Source organism: Diceros bicornis, chromosome 2 (assembly GCF_020826845.1).
Source record: "Diceros bicornis minor isolate mBicDic1 chromosome 2, mDicBic1.mat.cur, whole genome shotgun sequence".
In the NCBI taxonomy this organism is placed as follows: Eukaryota; Metazoa; Chordata; class Mammalia; order Perissodactyla; family Rhinocerotidae; genus Diceros; species Diceros bicornis.
In genome coordinates this window covers 51,190,093-51,210,738 of record NC_080741.1, presented here as the reverse complement: position 1 = coordinate 51,210,738, position 20,646 = coordinate 51,190,093, and positions in this window count along the sequence as shown.

The following is a 20,646-nucleotide window of genomic DNA, read 5'->3' as shown; positions in this document are numbered from 1 at the left end:
TCAGCGCCAGTGTAAACCCTGTGCTTCCTCTGGACCAGAGCCCTTAGCCACCTTCTTCACCCACAAACACTGTCCCTTTCTGCACAAGGGGCCGGCCTCCCTTCTTGAGGCTGCGTCATCCTCTCCTTCCACACTTGAGCCCCACAGGCATCCCAGGCCTCTTCAAGGGGCCTGCTACTCTTTCATCTCTGGGTCTTTGCACATACTGTTCCCCTGTGCCTAGAACGCCTTTCCTATTTTCTTCTAGATCCTTCAGGCCCCTGAGAAGTCATTACCTCCCAAGAAGCCAACCCTAGTGGCTGGGTCAGGAGTTTCCTTGGGGCCCTGTAGGTCCTGCATCCCCATCCAGACTCTTAGAGATCCTGTCTGGGACCCAGGCCTCCCTGCATTCTCCTGGCTGGGCCCCACACAGACCTATCAGCAACTGCTTCTCATGTGGGTTCTGAGTGAACAAGAGAGAAGAACACAGGGCCCTGAGATCCTCATGTGTTACTCCACAGTCCCTCATCCCATGTGTGTATTCATGTGTGTGTGCGTGTGTGTGTGGTGAGGAACATGGGGGTTGGGTGGGCCCAAGCTTGGCTAGCTGCCAAGTGACCCATGGCCGTTGGCCAGCCTGAGCATATCCTGTTTAGACAGAGGCCAGACAGCCGTTCCTCACCCACTTGGGCCTGCCCAGCCCCTGCCGGGGAGCCCAGGTCTTGGGCCTAGAGCTCAATCTTTATCTGGCTCCAGAGAGGCCACCTCATTAGGAATTGAGAGGGGAATTCTGGGTTTCTTCTGCCCCCACAGCAGAGTCCTTGTTTTGGGGTGCCTGGGCCCTGGGTAAATAATGGTTGGGCAGCCCCAGCCACTGGGTAAAGAGGAGGCCAACCTGGGAGCCGCCCCCAGCAACGCCTTGGCTTTGCCCATTTCAGCTGGGACAGCTCCATTCTTCCAGCTGCTCAGGCCTAAAAGCTTTCAAATCAGCCTGGACTCCCTCTTTCTTTCACATCCACATCCAAACCATCAGCAAATACTTTCAACTTCACCTTCAAAAGATGCCCAATATCAAGTGACCACTTTCTACCTTCTCCCTGGCCACCAGCTCTCCAGCCAATGCCTATGCAGCCACCACCTCCATGGCCAAACTCATCTCTCGCCTGACAAGTATAGGAGCCTCCTTACTGGGCTCCCAGCTTCTGCTCTTGCCTCCAGCCATCTAGTCAACCAGGATCCAGAGGGACTCTGTTAAAATGGAAGCCAGGTCATGTCTCTCTCTCCCAAAGCTCTCAATGGCTGCTACTTTGTTGAGAGTCAAAGCCAAGTCCCCCCAACCCCCGGTCCATCTCTCTGACTAGCATCCTCCTGCTCTTTGCTACATTCTCCTCACTCTTCCTCCTGCACCAGGCCCATTCCAACCTCAGGGCCCCTGTGATGACTGTTCCCTTCGCCTGGATGCCCTTCCCATAGACACCTACATGGCTTCTCTCTCACCTCCTTCAGGTGTTATCCTCTCAGTACTATCTGGCCACCACCCCCCCAGCATTCTTGACTTCCCTTTCCCTCCCTCTGTTTTTCTGCTCCCAACATACGACATCATTTACTTCTTTTATGCTTGTAGTTTGTTGTCCATTTCCCCACCCCTGCTAGACTGTCAGCTGCAAGAGGGCAGGAACTGTTTGTTGTGTCTATTGCTGCTTCCCCAGCACGCAGAATGGAGACTGATCCACTCTAGGCGGTGAGTGACTGACTAAATGGGAGGGGGCCCAGCCCGGGGCCCCTCTGTACTCTGATCAGGGACTGGGCGCTGCTTTCTGCCTTCATCTTGGGGCCTCTGCTCACACTCACCGGGAGCTGATGATGGGGCAGGGATGGATGCCCATCTGCCTTTTCTTCCTCTATTTAAGATCTGGGCTGAGGAGAGAGTGTCTCAAGCTGCAGCAACAGGGACTCAAGGTAGACTCTGCCTTGACTTAAAAGGCGGTGAAGCTCCAGTTGTGAGCTCCCCTGGGGCAGGTTAGTCCCTTAGATGGAGGTATACCTCAGAACTAGGGGAGACCTGGCAGCCCCCTGACAAAGCTGGCTGAGACTGGCTCTCATCCTATGGGGTTTCTGGCTGCCTTCCAGCCCCACATCTGCTGCACGCACCCCTCCATGTGTCTGTGTGGCCATAGTCCTTGGGGAGGGAGGCCCGAGGCGGGTCCTGCAGTCAGGCTTGCAAGCTGAAATCTGGATTTACTTAGTTCCAAATGACTGGGGAATGTCCCTTCCATGACAGCCGCAGTGTGGCGTCCCCTGGTCCCTCACTCCCAGCAGGGAAGTGGGGCCCAGATGAAGGCAGCCCCCTGGAAGAGGGGGGGGCTAGTGGGCAGACTGTGGACAACCCTGCTGTCCTGGCTCTCTTCCCTAAGTCTGGTTCCGGGTCTTCCCCGTGGTAGGGCTGCAATATGAGGTCACTGGCCATGCCCTCAGACCAGAGATCTAAGGCCAGAGCATCCCATCCTGATCTCAACCCCCTTGAGTGAGGAAATGGAGGAACTTGGCCAGTACTCTTGCCTGTTCTAGGCTGCGAGGCTTCTGTGGCACAGTAGCATTGAGACTGGCCAAGAAGGAATGCTCTTTGCAGTGAATCTCCCCCTCACAGCTCATGGCGTCAGTGCCTTGGAGGAGGGTCGGAGAGCAGGGATAATGCCTGGTGGCGGGGAGCCAGGCCTATCCTGGCCAACCTGATGCCTGCTCAGCACTCCATCCAGAGTGATGAGCCTCTTTGCTCCCTGTGCTGTGGTTGGCAGGGCAGCAAAGCTGAGCCCATGCTCCCTACTCCAGGATAGGGTGCCTTCCTGTCCTGTGAGGATTTAATTTCCAAACATAACTGGGCAGAGTGGACACCTTGGCCATACCTGGCCTCCAACCCTGTCATCAGGGACTGGGGGGCTCCAGCTGTGCCGTCTGTGGAGTCCTAGGAAGGATCAAGCCTCTAGCTCATCTTGGCCAGGACATCATCGTGTATCCATTTAATAGGAGGGAATACTGAGACCTTGGGGAGTAGGGGCCTGGGCAACCTTGTCTGGGGATTCCAGACTAGGACCCCCTTCAATTTGGGGTATGGCCTCTGATTGAGGAAAGACTAGGACTTGCCTGAGAGTAATGAGGTATGGCATAGTCTGACTGAAGATTTTAAAGGATTCCTTTGGCTCCTGGGTGGCCAGAAAGGAAGCTATGGACATCCAGGAGAGAGAGGACAGGCACCTGGCTAGATCACTGTGGGGTGCTGCTGGGTATCCTCAAACTCAGCCGGGGTCTCCTCGTCTTTTCCTTGAAGCCCATACATCGGATCTGACCTGAGATTTTGGGGTGAGGAGAGAACACTCTCCCTGGCCCCTGTACAGCCTCTACATGTGGCCTGGCTGGCCAGCCTCCCTGCCCTCTTCTCTTGAGACAGTGGTTTAAGCTTTAATCCGAGGACAAGTTTCTGCAAAGCTCATGTTTGCTGCCGGAAGGAGCAAGGACCAACCTAGATAGAGGGATAAGAGGGGGCGGGTATGGAGGAAGGCAGGGGGCAGGGCCTGCATAGGGAGAGATCAGAAATCCACACTCTACTCTCTGCCTTGCCTGTCTCCAGCACCCCCAGACTAACTTGGGGAGACCTTATTCTTGCCAGAAGGATGCATCCATGTGTCCACAGCCTACCTTACCACCTATTGTGTGCCACCTCTACCTCAGACATGGCCACACAACTCACAGGAGTCTCTAACGAAGAGTCTTGGGCTTCCTTCTCCCCAGCTCCTGCCTGGGGCAAAGGAAGCACATGGAGAGCTGGGTAGAGGGAACCAGGAGGAAACTCCAACTCCTCTCTGTTAGTTCCCCTCACCTCAGGGCACCCATTCTTGGGGTGAAGCCAGGCATGTGGGGAGGGCTGGTCTATAGCTCCCAGACCTAGCTTGCATCTGATTCCCCTGAGGTACACGTCCCACAGACTACCCATCTCAGCTTCCGTCCCTGAGAATGGGCTGTCTCAAGCATTACCCTGTCTTCGCTGCAACTGCCCCACCAGCTGAGCACCCCCAACAATCAGCACCTCCCAGCCAAGGACATCCGTATCCCAGCCCCTCTCAGAAGCTGGCCCAAAGACGGGATCTTAGGCAGCAACCCAAGGCCCTGGGTCAACACAGGGCTTCAGGAAGCCCACATTTCCCAGCCAGGGGTCTGGTTGGGCCCGGACTAGGCTATGGGGGCCCAGTTCCCTGCGGAGGGGTCAGGCAGGGCTGGCTAGGGCTCATTCCCCGAATAACACTGATATTTCTTGCTGGAATTTTAGTCACCCAGAGAGGGGACCCAGTCCTGGACCATTGGCTTGCTCAGGTCTCAGGATCTGTGGCCCTGGGGACACAAGGTGGTCCAGGCTGGCTCCCCTCATCCTGGGGCCTTCAGTTGGGGAAGGGTTCCTGGAGGAGGAGGTATGGGTTGTGCTGGGGAAGGGCACAAGGCATGAAAGCCCCCCTCCCAGGTAGAGTTTGGGGGAAATTCTGACTGTGTTGAATTCCCCCGAGCAGCACCCCTTCTCCATCTGTTCCCCTGGACATGGTGTTTTCTCACGATGGGGCTTTTTGTGGGGGGATACCTTGGGACTCCCAGTTGTCCAAGCAGGTGCCAGTTCCTGTTCCTTCTGTCACTTGTTGATAAGGGCACTCCCCCCTCCCTCCTACAGATGGGACTGCATGCCCTGTGGGTCTTGGGCTCTAGAGAACTCATCCCTACCCCTCTACTCTCCCCACAGAGCTCCAGGATGGAGTCTTCACACCTTCCCACTCCAGGGACCCCTCACACTCCACCAGGCCAGACCTCAGACAAAGGTGCCACTTGGCAAATAGGGAAAACAAAACGAGGTGCCTAAAAGGCTGAGTCAGAACAAGCAAACCCCAGTTGTCTGCTATGGGACCCAAGTGGTCAGTCAGCGGGGTCTCTGCAGGCACTCCCAGGCAAACCCCAGTGCCTGGAAGCTAGGTCCCCATGGCCTGGCTGGGCGGTTTCTCAGGTCACTCCAGGGTTCCTGGAGGGTCACAGCCTCATCACATCTGGTACCGTGTTGCTCTCAAGTCCTTGCCCAGGCCATTGTCCCACCAGGAGTGTCTTGCCCATCTCCCTAGGGAGGTTCTCCTGGTCCTTCTGGCCTGGCTCAAATGCTGTCTCCCCCAAAGAGCCTTCCCTGATTGCCCAGCTAGTCTCTGTCCTCTGAGTTTCTGCGGGAGAACCCCTCACTCTGTCTTGTCAAATGTCATTCATTCATTCATTCATTCATTCTGCAGACATCATATGTGTCCAACCCTGTGCCAAGTGTTAGGCCACAGAGGCTGACACCTCCACACATCTCACTCTCATTCTGGACCACAAATTCCAGAGAGTCTGGTGGAGTCTACCCTAGGCTAAGGGTGCAGGGCTGGTTCTGGGACGATGGGTAAAATGGGCCAGACTGCCACCAAGCTCCTGCTCACTGGGTGTGAAGCCACCAAATCCCTACCCCCCACTGCTGATTCTCCACTCCAGTTTGGCCTGAAATTTCAACAAAACTGTCTCCAAGGAGTGGTAGGCTAGACTTATAGGCCTGGGGCTGAGGGGTGGGGGCTGCCTCGGGAGACCTTGATGGCACAGGGTTCGGGCGGTTTAAGTCTCTGTAGGGCCTGGGCCTGACCTGGACCCTACACCTTGGATAGGTCCCATGAGGGCTGGGGCAGGAAAGGGCCTGGTATCTAGAGAAGCCTGAATGCCACGGAGGTGTGGAGACCGGTATGCAGCCTGGGCAGTGGCAGAAGCCCTGCAGCTCTGGCTTTATTGTCCAAGCAGCCACTAAGAGCTTCCGTGGAAGTGGGGACACGGGCAGATGCAGGCAGGGCCATCGAGCTCTTTGACCTCACTATGCCTCACTCTACCTACCCAAACTTCAGGGCCAACAAGGTTGCGGCCACGGTGCGTGTGCATATACATGCATGGGAAGGTCCCCGCTGGCCCCACCGAGGACCCATCAACTCCAAGCCTGGCTGTGAGGCTCTCACACACTCATGTGCGTTCATTCATTTGCCCATTCTCTGGGCCTCTATTTCCTCACCTGTAAAATGAGAGCAAGTCTCTCTCTCTCAGGGTGCTGGAAGGATGAAACAAGCTGAGAGTAGATTACTGAGAGTAGCATCTAGTATGTAGGGCACACTCTGCCTTTGTCACCTTTGTTATGACTCATTGTCTCTCCTCAGTGGATGACAGAGAGAACCAGATGCCATCACCAGGGGCACAAGGGCTTGTCTGAATTGCTGTGCCACAGGCTGGGGCCCCAGGAGACTGTGGGTAGGTATTTGCCTTCTCATCCAGCAGAAGGGTCCACTCAGGATGGGGCAGCCTTGACCCCATATCCTGCCACTGCCTCTGCTCATCAGGCATCCAGGACCTACGTGGTTGCACACACACTCGCCCCCACTGGAGCCTCCACTGGCAAAGGTGACCTCACTGCCCTCCCCAGGAGAGGGCCTGTATGCAAGTTGTCGTGGGAACACGGTACTAGCAAAGCAGGCCACCTGGGAATCCAGGCTACACACTTGCCTCCCTCCTTGAACAGGTCAGCCCCACTCTGGCCCTAACCCCAAGGTCCAGCCCATAATTCCTCCAAACACTTACAAACCAGGAGCTGTAGGGGTCAGCGAGGTGATGAGGCCCCAAGTCAGGTCCCAGGTCAGCAGGGAGGTATCTTGGTGGGTGTGTGTAGGGTACCCAGAGGGCTAGGAGGATGACTCAGGGAAGGCTGCGTAGAGGAAGTGACAGTGCCACTGGGCCTTAAAGAACCAATTAGAGATCTCCCAGCTTAAAGGATGAAGGAATAACCTGAGCAAGAGCCTGGAGGGGTGACCTGTCAAGGTGTCTCCTGGAGGCCAGGTTGTGGTGCTATCTTGAGCCTCAGACAGTGTCAGAATCTACTAGAGATGGCATGGGGCAGGGGCAAAGTGGGGAGCAGCAGTGGCATATGAGCTCCATTTTGACTGACCCTTATAAGAGCCAGGAGGGGCCAGGGCTGAGCTCAGCAAAGAGGTAGAGAGGGCAGATGTGGGCCCTGGAACAGTCCTTGGGGAGGCCTCAGCCAGAGGAAGAGGCCAAGTGAGGAGGCAGCAGCTGGCCCAGGGCAGTTGGCGGAGCTAGTCAGAAAGGGAAGCAGAGGTGCAAGGAACCAGGTCAACCCTACACAAGGAGTTGGGATGGGGGCTCCGAGAGACCCCAGGCTGCAGAGCCTTAGTCGCCTCTGAGCAGTCTATTGATAAGCCGTGAGCTATCCTCCCCAGAGGCATGGATGCCTCCTCTGGAGAACATGCTGCTTTCATGAGGGGTGGGAGCTGGGGAGCCTTGAGGTTTCCAGGTGGGTACAAGGCCATAGGCTGTGTCCCTCTCATACCTTCCACTCTCCCCAGCTTCCTAGTGTCCTCCTCTATACACCTGGCTGCCACTCAAGCACACCCAAGGATGACCCTTGGGCTGGGGCAAGGCCCACCTGCTTCCAAGGAGGCATGGACTCCTCCTCAGAGACCCTGTCCCAGCATGCTTGTTCACAAATGGTGAAACTGAGGCCCAGAGGAAGAGGGCCTTGCCCAAAGTGCCAAGAGGCTGAGAGCTTCAGCCCTCCATGGTCTCCGTCAGCCTTCCTCCCAGGCCCCCACAAATGAGAATTCCTAGCACAATGGGCTCAGACTGCAAGCTGGCTTTGAGGTGCCTCTGGCAGCCTCAGCCTGCCTTCCAGAGCCCTCAAACTCTGCTCCACCCTCCTTGCTCTATCCCTTCCCCAGGGGCCCCAGGCTTAGCAGAGCTTCACTATCTAGGGCACTGCTCCTGAGGGACTCCAAGCTGCCTGCTTTTCCCTATAAGGACCCCCCACCCTGCCCCCTTGCCTGCTTCCTATGGCGTGAGGAGTGATCCTGTACCAGTCCCTGACCACCCCTCTCCACCAGCCCTGCCTGGGGTCTCCCTGTCTGGTGGGCTGTGGCTCCTCCAAGGGTTTCTCTGGGAGGTAGATATGCTGAACCAGGTCCAGGGAGAGATGGGGAGGGGTGGGGAGAGGGGACCAAGTGGGGGTGCAGGGTAGGATCCCAAAGGAGGACACCCAGCCTCAGTCTCCCCCAGGGGTTGTCTATGTTCTGGGTGTCAGGCAAGGCTCTTGGCTGCCCTGCCCCCACCAGATGTGGGGCTTCCTGCAGCTCAGAGGCCCCTTTGTCCCTTATCTTCTCCACCTCCTTGGTGGCAGTATCCAGATAAGCATCCCATTCGGGGCTGAAATTCCAGCCCAGCTGCCCACTCCCCCACGTAGGGGGTCTGGGACCTGCCAGCTGCACAGTTTCCCCAGGACCCATCCAGAGTGCACAATCCACCTAAGATCCCCTCAGCTGCACATTTTCCCCAGAACCCCCCTCCCTCATCTGCACACTTGGACCTGCTCCGCCCCCCACCCGTTGGCCATGCAGACGCGTGCCTCACGAACAGAATACACACACACACACACACACACACACACACACACAGATGCGCCCCTGACCCTCCCCCATTTTGTTGACAGTGGGCCACTTTGAGGCCCCTCTGCTCCCCCCATTTCCACCCCATATAGCTGGGGGTAGTGGGGGTGGGGAAGTCTGTGCATGGGCCCCTGACCTACCAGTGGGACCCTGAAGCTGAAGAGCTGACCCCTATGTGATCCCAAAGACCCCCCAGGCAACCCCCAGACACACACATCCCTGAGCTTCCTGGACCACCCCTCTCAGGGACTCTGTCTCCATCTCTCAGCCCCGCTCAGCCTCTCTTCTTCCCAGTCTCCCCCCTCCCCCCTCATTAAGCCTCCTAAACTCGCCAGCTCCCTGAAGCAGGAAATTGCATTCTGCCAAGATTAAATGGACTTGAACGCCCTGCCTCTGCCCGCGAGGGAGGGGAACTGAAAGGAGCCAAGTTTGCTGGGGCTGGGGGCCTGAATCCCAGATTGGGAAGGGGGGTTCCAGGAGGGTGGGGTATTTCAGGATGGGGTGAGGGCTTCCTGAAGGGCAGAGGGGTTGGGACAGGGATTGTAGGGCTGGAGGCAGGGGGCCAGGGCAATGGCCTCTCCTTACTGCTGTGGGAATGAGACACAGTTAGAGGAAGCCATTCTGTGAGGGTGGCGGTGCGCTCTGATTAGGTTGGGGGAAGGGGTGGGGAGTAGAAAGGGGGGCAGGGGGGAGGGGAAGGGGTGGGAGGAATGGTGATTGGGAGGTGAGAGAGGATGCCTGTCAGGTTGAGACCTGACCTACAGGAAATGGGAAATGAACCTTGGGGGATGCACTTACTGATTTTTGGAGTGCCCCAGGTCTATAGCAAGGGTATAGTCAGACCAGTTGGAGACCCCTGTGTGCCCTTGGGTCCTTGGGGAGCCCTGCACAGTCCTAGAGGCACCCATGACCTCGCAGCTCCCACTGCTGCACTATCTGGAAGTCACCTCTCAGGAGACAGAGAGCACTGACAGTTGGTCATGGAGAAAGATGCATTGAAGGAGAATCCACTCTCTGCGCCCCACCCCTAGGCAGTAGACAAAGTGGAGGGCTGAAGCCTCCTGGGGGGCACTAGGCATGGAAGGGCCAGATCCTTTGTCCACAGCAGCCCCACACCCTATAGATGGGGACGGTCATCCCCATTCCCCAGATGAGAGCTCTGAGGCCCAGAGAGGCTATTCCTTCTCCCCAGGTCACAGGGCTCTGGGCAGGCCAATGTCGGATGTGAGGGGACTGGGGGAGGGGTCATGCCGATCCCTTCTTTCCCCAGGTGGGCAAGGGCAGGGACAGCTAGACTGAGTGTGGGCCTCAGATGGGCAGCTCTCACCCAGGGGCCGAGCCCAGCTCTGTATCCGGGTTAGGCCTTCAGGGCCTGGTGAAGCCACGTGAACTGGAGGAGCAGAAAGAACAGCTGGTACAAATCAGTCAGGCATCATCCCTGGGAGCACCCACCCCAGAAAGTCATGACCACAGGCAACAATGCCTACTGTATACCCACTGTGTGCCAGCCTGTCCTTGGCATTGGGCAATGGTGGGCACTGGGAAGGACAGACCAACTCAGTCGGTGTGGTGGCAGGGAGTGGAAAGCCATGGCAGGAGTCTTCCCGGATGGAAGCAGAGGCCATTCATGTGCCAGGAAGAGAAGACAGATTATCTAGGGAGGGCCTGAGAGAGCTTCAGCCTGGCTGAACGCGGGCAGGCAGTGGTCAGCCATGGGGCTGAGGGGTTGGAGGTCCTTGTGGTCATCTGGCAGGACTAGGGCAATAGACAGCTGTGGGAAGTCATGTGAGCTCCAGAGAAGGGCTGGGGGGCTACCTCCCTCATCCATCACCCCCAGCTCCGCCCTACTCAGGGCCCCAGTCCCACCCGGCTACAGGGCTGTTTGTTCAGATGTTGGTGCCCATTTAAGGCAACCTGACCTGGGCAGATGATTTTCCAGGAATGAGGCTGGCTTCATTCTGGCAGCTGGTGAAAAATGGGCTTCACCTGTCCAGATGTGGGGGAACTGACCCCGGTGTTCCTGGGAGGTGGGTCAGGTATATGCCTGGCTAGTGCATTGGGGGTCATCCTGGCAGGCCCTTGGGGAGACAAACCAGCCCTGGAAATGGGGTACCTGCTACTTCAACAGCTGTGTTGTGCCTGCTGGGAAGGAATATAGCTGAGTCCAGATAAGGTGACAAATACCCTCTATAGTCTGCTCCCCAGTGTTCTTGGCCTGAATGTTCCCTGGTCACTTCCTGGTTGGGTTCTCAGTCTCCAGTCAGATCAGTGGAGCCAGCTGCCGGTGAGATCTGAGTTGGCCTGTCCTTCAGGTCACTGATGAGCAGTGACCCGAGGCCTTGCCACTGCCTTGTCCTGGCTTCGTGTCCTCAGGCTATCCGTTGTGGACAAGAGGTGCCCCCTGCACTCCTCTCTGACCTCCCTTCCCGCCACCCACCCCTAAGATCTGTCTCAGGGAAAGCCTGTCAAGACAGCTCCAGCCATGAGGGTTCTTCCTGGGTCCTGCCATGCCTCCCCGTCTGGGCTGTAGATTGGAGATGCTGGACCTAGCCAGCTCAGCTCCGAGCCCTCTCCTCAGAGAAGATACCCTAGTCCCTCCTCTTTGGTATCTCATGTCTCCTGTGGCCCTCATCACAGGTGGAACCACTCTGTTTCTGCTTTGTCCTCCTTGCCCATGGGACTGTGAGCTCTGGAAAGATGGAGACCACATCTGTCTCAGTCACACTTGGTCCCCGGGTCCTGGCGGCACTAGGTAACGGCTCAGTCAATTGATTTACTGACCACAAGGTACAGGCACAGATCCAAGGCTCTGAGGCAAAATCATTCATTGCCTCACACATGGAACAGCCTGTGTGCCCCTCTCTTTTCTGGGCCCTGGGGTGGGTGGTGGGTGGGGAGGGGTATGGACACTAGCCAGATATGGTTTCTGCCTGCCCAGAGCTCAGAATCTTCCTGGAGGACAGGAAGGGGGACTGAAGAAATATGTGTCATGCCCCTGGGACCCAGAGAAGCCCAGAGAGACCTGAGATGGATGCTCTGTCAGAGCATCAGCAGACCAGGTGGGCTATTGAGGTCGGGGGTCAGGGGTACTTCCTGTAGGGGCCTGTAGAGAACACTATCATCAGGTGGGTGGGTTGGGGGGCTTCCTAAGCTTCTAATCTCCAGTCTGCTCAGCCAGCAGTGGAGACAAAACTCGATAACACCCAGTGTCCCCCATACTCCCAGCTCTGATCTGCTCCCTGCCCCTGTGGCTAAGCAGCTGACAGGACAATTTATATCCTCTACTCCTTAACAATCACCCCTACAGATAGTCCGATAGCCTTAGTTCCACACAGGGGAACTGGACTCTTCACTCCCCTACCAGGAGGCCTATTCAACCACCCTTTCCTGTTGACCAGGCCTGCCCACCCTGTCCTGGCCCTGGCAATCTGAGTAAATGCCCTCATCCCAGCGCCCCTCCCCCACACGCTGTGCCCTGGGTTAGGCATTGCCCTGCCCCACCCCACCCACCCCTGTCCAGCTCCCAGGGCTGTGAAGACCATGAGCTGTGAGATTTCAGCGATGTCTCCTGCACTCTCTGAACCTTTGGAGTCTCCCAGCTCTAAAGCAGGGATGCTCACCTCTTGGCTGGCAGGTGGCTGGCAGGAGCACAAGGGCACGCGTCCTGGGTTTGGGCTGGTATATCCCATAGGCTATACACAGTTGCTGGCATTTCCTTAGCTTCTCAAATGGCCCCTGGGAAGGCAGGCTTCTGGGCCCTGATTCCTTGTCCTGGAGCCCCAGGGTCCCCTCTCCACTGAGGCAGAACAGTTTGGGGCTAGTCCAGGGATACTGCCAGCGAGGTATGAGGCCTGCTCCCTGCATGACGTATGTACATGGGGTGAGGGGGACCCTACAGGAGAGAAGGTGCCAAGAGTCTAGGTGGTGCCCAGAATCTAGGCCATCAGGGGTCCCAGGATGGGGTGATCTCTATCCCCATCCTGCTGACACTCGTGCTGCCCCAGTTGAGTGCTTAGATCAGTCCTGCCCTGCCCTGCTGATCAAGCACCCCTCCCTGCACCCCTGCCCTGCATCCCTCCTCTGACTCTGGTTCGGGGCTCCAGGGCTGCAAGAGTCTGCCAGGGCCAGCAGACCTTCTTGGAGGGGCTGCTCAGCTGGACTGTGCTCGAACTGGTGTGAAGCCCCCATCAGCAGCTTACACTGAGTGAGGCTCACCAGATGCCTGCCGCTCACATGAGAAACCTCTGGCAGCTCTAATCCCAGGACTTCAACCACAGGGTCTCAAGTGTGGAGGCCTTGGCGGAGCTGTAGCATGGTTCAGGATTGTTTCCTGATAATAGGAAGCTCTTCAGGGAGTGTGGAAGCCTCAGATTGCTGGGTGAGAGAGGGGGTCTGGACCTCCCTCGGTCCCCTAACCCTTGGAAGGGGTCATGGGCTATAGAGGAGGTGCCTGGAAGATAAATGGAGAGACTCCCAGGCACCTACCAGCTGAGTGTGGAGAGAAGGCTCAGGGACCAAGATGTCTCCACCTAGGACGACCCCACTCTCACCTACGGCTTGGTCTGGGATCCCTCCTCCCCAGCCTAGTCTGGGGCTTCCCTGGTCTGGGAGCCTAGGAGGGGCAGGGGCTGACAGACAAGTGGGCAGGTGTTGAGGGGTACAACACTCCTCCATCCCGTCCTCCCACCCCCACCCCCGGGCCCCACCACCTCCTTCCCAGAGGTCTCTTGTTTAACCTTTCCTCCCCCAGCTCTGCCACCAGCTGGCAGGAGAACAGAAAAGAGTTAACCATGCCTGCCAGGGAGAATCTCATGGCACTGTCTGGGCCAATGGAGCCTACAGGGCTGGTGGGATTAATAACTCATGAAAAGTGTCAAACACAGACTTTATTATCCTGCACATGGCGAGGCTGCAGACCGAGGTGTTCAGGCACTTGTGGGCCCTGTAAGGCCCTTGTGGGTCCTTGGTGGGGAGGGCAGCAGGGAGTCCCTCCCCCAGGTGGAGTGGACTTGAGGGCTGGGGCTGCTATTTAATAGAGGAGATTAGGGAAAGTAATGCTTACCCAAACAAACCTTCTGGTCTCTGGGACTTCCTTGCCTTGGGTGAGGGAGGAGTGAGTAAGGGCCTCCAGCAGCCTGGGCCTCAACTTGGGGTTCTCTGTAGCCCCCAAGGTCGGCCTGCCCATCTGTACCCCAGAAGGGCTGTTGCAAGGTCTTGTCCCCTGAGCCCAAGGGACAGGGAAGCTGGAAGTGACTGCCTTGTGGCTTTGGCACTCATCTGATGGTCCTGCAGTCCCTGGCTTTGGGAAACCAAGCCTGGGGCTGCTGGAGTCATGGCAGCACTCCACACCCATCCTGGGGGAGAAAGGCCCCCTAGCCAGCTGACTGATGGGGCGGGAGGACAGGCATCAGGAGAGAGCAGGGGAGGTGGGGAGATTGCCCCTGCTGCAGGACTTTCCCTGACTTCTCCCTCCTCAAAACCTCTTTTCTGGGGGAGGCCCCACCTGTGGGACAACCAGCCTGCTACAGAGACAAGTCAAAACATGCAAGAGTTACATGCAGATGAGGCAAAGTTGGGCAGTGCATGGGGCTTTGGACCCCATCATCCCCTAGTCCCTAGTCTACTTTGCTCAGGGGGGCATCCACCCATCTGTCCTGGGCTGTCAGCTCCTCTTCTCCCAGCCAGGAGGCAGATAGGGGCAGGGAGGAGATGAAGCAGGTGCCTAGGGAGAGAGGACCGGACTGTGGAGGGGGAGGGGCAGGTACTGGACTGTGTCTGCATCCCCTTCCCTCCATCCTTCTCAGATGCCCTCTGCCCAAACCCGGCCAGCCTGGGGTTCCACTAAGCTAAGCTCCTTAGCACCAGGACACAGCATAAACATCTGTACCCCATTGTCCTGGGGTCTGGGCCCTGGCACCTTGAGATCCTCAGATGAGCCCTGGGGATACAGGGGGAAGGTCTGGGAAGGTCCCTGCCAACTTTCCTGCATAGGCACGTGGCCAAACAGGCTGCAACCTCAACCAGGCCTCCCAGGTGTGCTGGCCTCTGCCTGCCCAGCCGTGCAAAGCCCTCATCTTGTCACCATAGACCTGGGCCTGGAGAGGGAATGGGGAAGAGGCTGCCCTATTCTCCAGCGTCTAGTCTGGGTGGAGGAGTCAGGGAGGAATGGGGCCTGAGTCTTCCCACCAGCCCCTCCGACCCTCCACCTCTGGCTAGTGGCTGTGATCCACCTGCCACCTTCTAAGATTCATATAACAGAAGAATGAGGTGTCTGACGATGAGGATTCAGGGGTGGAAATTACCTCAACTGAATTTTAAAAACCCCTGGCCGGTTGCCATGGTAACAGAAAGGTACATCCCATTGCCATGGCAACAGGCAAACACAGAGGTCTGCTGCTGGAATGAGGGATTTGGGATGTGGCCGGAGGTGGTGGGTGGAGGAGGCTGGGCCCGGGCCTAGAGCAGTTGTGGGGGGAGCAATGCAGCCTGGGATCACCCATCCCCCTTTCCAGGGGGCCAGAAGGCCAGGCTGTGTGTCTCCTCCCTGGTGGTGGGGTCAGAGGAGAAAAGATTGTCATGAGTAATCCTCTAGCCCCCACCACCCACCCCTATCTCATGCCATCTCCAGTCTAGGAGCCCCAAGGGGGATCCTGAGCCGGCTTAACTGGGCTCCTAACTGGGCAAAGCCTGGGGCTTAGAGATGTCTAAGTGAGCTCTTGACCTCAGGGAACCTCATGGAGTGGCAGTCTGGGAGTCACCATCACAGTCACTGGAAAAGTGCATGGCCAGGAATTGGCTCCATGAGGCCTAGAGGACCACTATGTAATATCCTGAGGACAGCTACACACACCTGGAAGATAACCACACACACCTGGAGGATGGTACCTCAAGTGGCAGGCATCTCTTCCAAGAGCCTGTAGGCTCCAGGACTCCAGACTTATCTATCACCAGAACCCTGGTTTAGTGTGAGGGTCCAGGGAAGGGCAGAAGGACTTCTGTTCTGCCACCACCAAGGACACTCTCAGGAAACCCAGGACAGCCTGGCAGCCAGAAGCACAGGTCACATTCGACAGGTCCTGGTGCAGGCTCAGGAGTGACTTGTGCAGCCATTGGGTCCCAACTGACCCTCTCACACCCACAGGCTCCACGCGAGGGGCTGGACATTCAGGATCACTGGCCCCATGGCCTGACATCCTACCATCAGAGTTAGTCTCTGGGATTCCCAGTGACACTATAAGATGCTTGTTGGACATACCTGGAGCATGTCAGCTCCCGGAGTCTCAGGCTTTTCCATTAATGCATTAGTGTAGCTGAGGTTCAGAGATTATATGGGCTGCTTGTGGCCTTGGAGACTTGTGAGTGAGTGAGTGAGTGAGTGAGTGTGTGTGTAGGACAGTCAGCAAAGGAGGTGGGGGTGTCCACCTTCCCAGCCTGCTAGCCTCAATCAAGCAGGCTTATTACAATCTAGATTCCCAGACCCACACCCAGAGTTCCCTTCCACCCAGAGTGTGGCCTGGGTACAAGAGCTCTGAGGAGACATGGGAGCGTCAGGCAGGCTGCTGCCTCCTGGGCTACCCAGGGAGGCTGGGTAACCCCCAGGGCTACCTGGGGTGAGTGGAGAGAGGAGCAAGTCATCTAGGGAAAAGCTGCCCTCAGGCAAGTAAGAGATGCCTCCTGACTCTGGAGAAGTAAGAAAGAGCCCAAGGCACTCTGATGCCTCTTGCCCTCCCTCAAGATGGAGCCTTGGCTGCTCTTCCAGGAGGCTGCATACTAGAGGGTGAAAGACATGCATTCCTTCCCTGGCTCCCCCAGCTCAAGGGCAAGTCAGTGCTTCAGATAGGGCTCCCAGCCCCACTGCCCCTCTCACAGGTAGGAAAGCTGAGCCCAGAGGGGGCCTACCTCTGCCCAAGGTCCTCTATCCAGCCCTGGGTGGGGAGATCTGGCCCTGGGCCGGGCCCAGAGGCCCAGGCCCCTCAGGATCCTGCCTCCCCACTAGCCCATGTTGCCCCAGGTTAACGAATTCCAAGGTCCCCACAGCCTTCAGCAACAGCAATTCTGCTAATCACAAAAACTATCCTGGTGAAGGCCCCATGCCCCCCCAACCCCCATCCCGATTGGGGTCACCAGGCTTAGGAAGCCTTGGAACCACTGCGGCTAGAGGGCTAGAGTTTCTGAGGGCCGGGAGGGGGCACGACCCTGACCCCTGATGGGGATGGGGGCATGGGTGCACCCAGGCCACGCCTCTCATTCACATGTGGGTATGCACACACAGGGACCACAGGCGCAGTGGAGCTCCCCAGCCTGGACTTGGGACCTCAGGCCTCCATGCACTTGCCCCAAGGTGGCCGACCCCTCTTCAGAGCAAGGACCCTCGAGGCTGCACAGGCTGTCCCTAGGCTGGGCCGGCTGAGCCTGCATCAGTCTCCATCCTCACCCTCCCCCCTGGTGTGCTGAGTGGGTGCAGTCACTGCAGCCCTAGGCCGGGGCACCTGGGACCACACGCAAGAGGCTGACAGCCCCCAGCCCCCCACCCTGAGCTGAGGACCCAGCCTGAGCTGACCCACCTCGACCTCCACCCTACACCAAAATGAGCCTGGTCTTTCTCTCAGAGGGCTCGGTGCCCAGGCTCCCAGGGTCGGGCACCAGTGAGCCAGAAGGGGGCAAAGACCTGAGGCCTACTAGGCAGGAGCCAGAGAGGGAGGGAGATGGGGACTCTTCCCCTGGCCTCCCTAGGCTGCCCCACCGTCATCACCAGCACTGAGCACAGCTTGGCAGAGCTGGGCTGGCCGCCTTGTGGGGATTGCACCAGTGGGCAGATTTGGAATCCATGGGTGCCCACGGATCACTGGGGCCCCACCCCCTGGGCCAGGAATGCCCAGAGTCTCCCTGGGTTCACCATTAATGAGGTTCCCTTTTCAATTTCAGGGCTGCTTTGAATACCCTAGCTAAGGACTGCCCCTAAGTGTGGCTTCAGTCTCCCCCTGGGGACAGTAGTTGTCTACCCTGGAGCAGGAATTAAACGTGTCCCAAGTACAGTATGTACTCACGCTCCCAATCCAAGACCTGCCAGGGTTGGGCAGAGTGGCTTTGGCCAGTGTGGCACCTTGAGGCAGCTCCCTCACTTACTCCCTACTCCTGAGCCCAGAACCCTGAGACCCAGCTCTGCCCCTGCCAAAACTCACCTATTGTGGTTTTGACCCTGCCTCTCCCTCAGGATCCTAGGACAAAGGTTTGGGGTGGGACCTGGCAGATCCTGTTTATCTTGTCATAAATATTTATCAGGCTCTAGGGGCCAGAGCCTGCAGCTGGCTTGGATGTGGGGGTGGGACAGATGCTTCAGAAGGATCTCAAAGCCCTTCCTTAATGAGGGTGTTGTGAGGGGAGAGTGCCACCTGGGCCTTGGGATCCTTGGGGAGGGAGAGGACAAATGGACAGCCAGATGGAGTCTGGGGAAGTCTGGAGGGACTTGGGCACTCTCCGGAAACCAGACCTCACCATGTACCCCAGGAATGTGGGGGAGGAGTAGTCAGAAGAGGCCAAAGCTATGGGAGACATGGCAGTCTCCTTCTTGGACTGTCCTCTCACAGAGTATCCTTAAGAGCTGTGCTCCCCACACACAGCAGCCCCCTAGACTATGCGCTCACTCTTATTGTGCTCCCCATACAGTCCTCCTAGAACTGTGTTGCCCCCATCATGTCCTCCCAGTCTGAGCTCCCACTAACCCTCCCAGAGCTGTGCTCCTACAGATATCCGTCCCTGCAGAGTTGTGCTCCCCCATACACTGTCCACAAGGAGCTGTGCTCCGTACAAACCTCTCCCCACCATCTCTCCTAACCCCCACACCTTCCCCCCAGAACTGTGCTCTCCACTCCCCTGTTCTCCTTGAACCATGCTTCCATCTTCCCAGAACTGTGCCCCCAAATGCTACTCTCCACTCTCCATCCTCGAGAGCTGTGCTCTCCACAAATTCAGGAGCCCCCACTTCACCCAGTGTGAGCCCCTCTCCTTGTCAAGGAGGAAGACCTGACCACAGGCTCTGGAATCCCCTCTGGTGAGCAGAGTGGACTTCCCATCCCAGGGGTCCATCCCAGGGGTCCCGCCAGCGCCTCAGTTCCAGCTCTCCTGTGTGGCACGCGGCTGCCCGCAGCCTTCCTCATTGGCATGCTGGTGGGGCCCACAGGTGGAATCAAAGCCCTCTACTCAGAGCCGAGCTGCACAGCAGGCAGCAGGGAGCCTTTGTCTCTCCAGCCCTGGGGGAGTAGGGGAGCTAGGGACAGAGAGAGCACATTTTGGGGCCCAGAGCCTCCTACTCACTGCCACAGGCAGGCACAGCTGCAGATAAGGGGGGCAGCCTGAGCCAGAGTACCCCCAGTAGATAATAAGGGGCTGCGGGGGAAGCGCCTCAGGCACAGCCTGGGGGGGAAGGCTGCCTCCCAAAGCCCAGAGTGCTCATTAGTGGAAGCCTGGGAGGGGAGACAGCTAAGTGGGTCAGTCCCCCTCCCCCAGCCTGGCTGACAGGTGTGGGTAGGAAGGAGGATTGTCAGCCTATTATCCCTCATTGAAGTAGGTCCCACTCTGAGTCCCCCTCCCTTCAACCACTCCCCCAGCCCTCTACCCCTCACAGAGCCCCTGCCTTCTCCCAGGGCTCTCCCCCTCAGAGCCCTCTTTCCCTCTCTGAGACCCCTGCTGTGGCCTCCTCCCCTTCCTGAGCCCCCTCTCCCATCCACTCCCCCTCTCTGCATTACCCCCCTACCAGGTGCTGGCCCCTCAGCCAGCCTCCCCAAGGCATCCTCCAGACTGAGCCACACCTGGGAGAAATTGAAATCTTAGACTCTTCCCCTACCCCCGCCAGTGAAGCAGACATCCCTGTCCTGGCCACGGAAGGCAGTAAAACACAGCTCCACTGGGGCAGGCCAAGGGCTGTGCCAGAACAAGCAGCCAGATTTTGGGGACAGAACCAGGCAGGGCGAGTTGTGGGCTCCAAGCCAGGGCTTCTCAGCCCCCTACCCCCAGCCAACTGTCCCTGGGTGTCCACTCTGGGGTCTCCAGCTCCCCTCTTTGCCCCCACAGTTACAAAGATGATCATCTTGGCAGATCCATCTCAGGAGTAAGGTGGGCGGAGGAGAGATTGCAGAGGCGGGGTCTTCTCCCTGCAGGGTGGGGAGGTTCAGAGAGACAGTCTGCTCCTTTTGTCCCCCTCCCAACTCAGGATAGAGCCAGGTGAGGACACAATGGGCAGCCCAACTGTCAGCTGCCCCCTCAGCCCCCTTGCCCCTCCAGTCTGTGGCTGGGCCCCTCCCTGATCCAGGACCTTCTAGGGCTCCCATTTCCTGTCAAGGCCGCCTTCCTCAGGCTCTGAGAAACCTCTGGACCCACCCAGCTGGTCCCAGGACAGAGGGTAGAATACAGACCATACTCTGCCACTCTTTTTTTTTTTTTGAAAGACTCTTTTTTTTTTTTAATTCTATTTATTTATTTTTTCTCCCCCAAAGCCCCAGTAGATAGTTGTATGTCATAGTTGCATATCCTTCTAGTTGCTGTATGTGGGACGCTGCCTCAGCATGGCCAGAGAAGCGGTGTGCCTGTGCGCGCCCGGGATCCGAACCAGCAGCGGAGCACATGCACTTAACCGCTAAGCCACTGGGCCGGCCCGACTCTGCCACTCTTGATGTCCTCCCAGGACACAGTTCTGGGAGGGGCTGGGTGACTGTCCTGGTCCCACCAAGCCCAACCCCAGTCTGAGGCCCAGGGTCATTGCGGCCTTAGAAATCTCGATCTGGCTGCACAAGAGTTAATCTCAGGGTACACCCCCCACCACGTGTGCACAGTCACATTCCAGGAACGCTTTCCATTAAGGACGCTCAGAGCAGATTTCATTTACATTAATAAGAACCAGAAAAATCTAGGGTTGGGGCAAGTGAGGCGGCTGTGTGGTTGCTGCTCAAGTTTTGCATCTGAGTCTGGTGGAGCCTGAGGGGCTCAGGCTGGGGCTCTTACTCTTAAAGAAGAGGCCCAGCCAGGACAGTACTGGGCTGCCTACTCTGAGAGGAGAAGGCAGAGTCCATCCAGTCCATGCCTGTCTGAGGGAGGAGGCAGAGCCCAGCTGATTCTGGGGACTTTTAGCCTG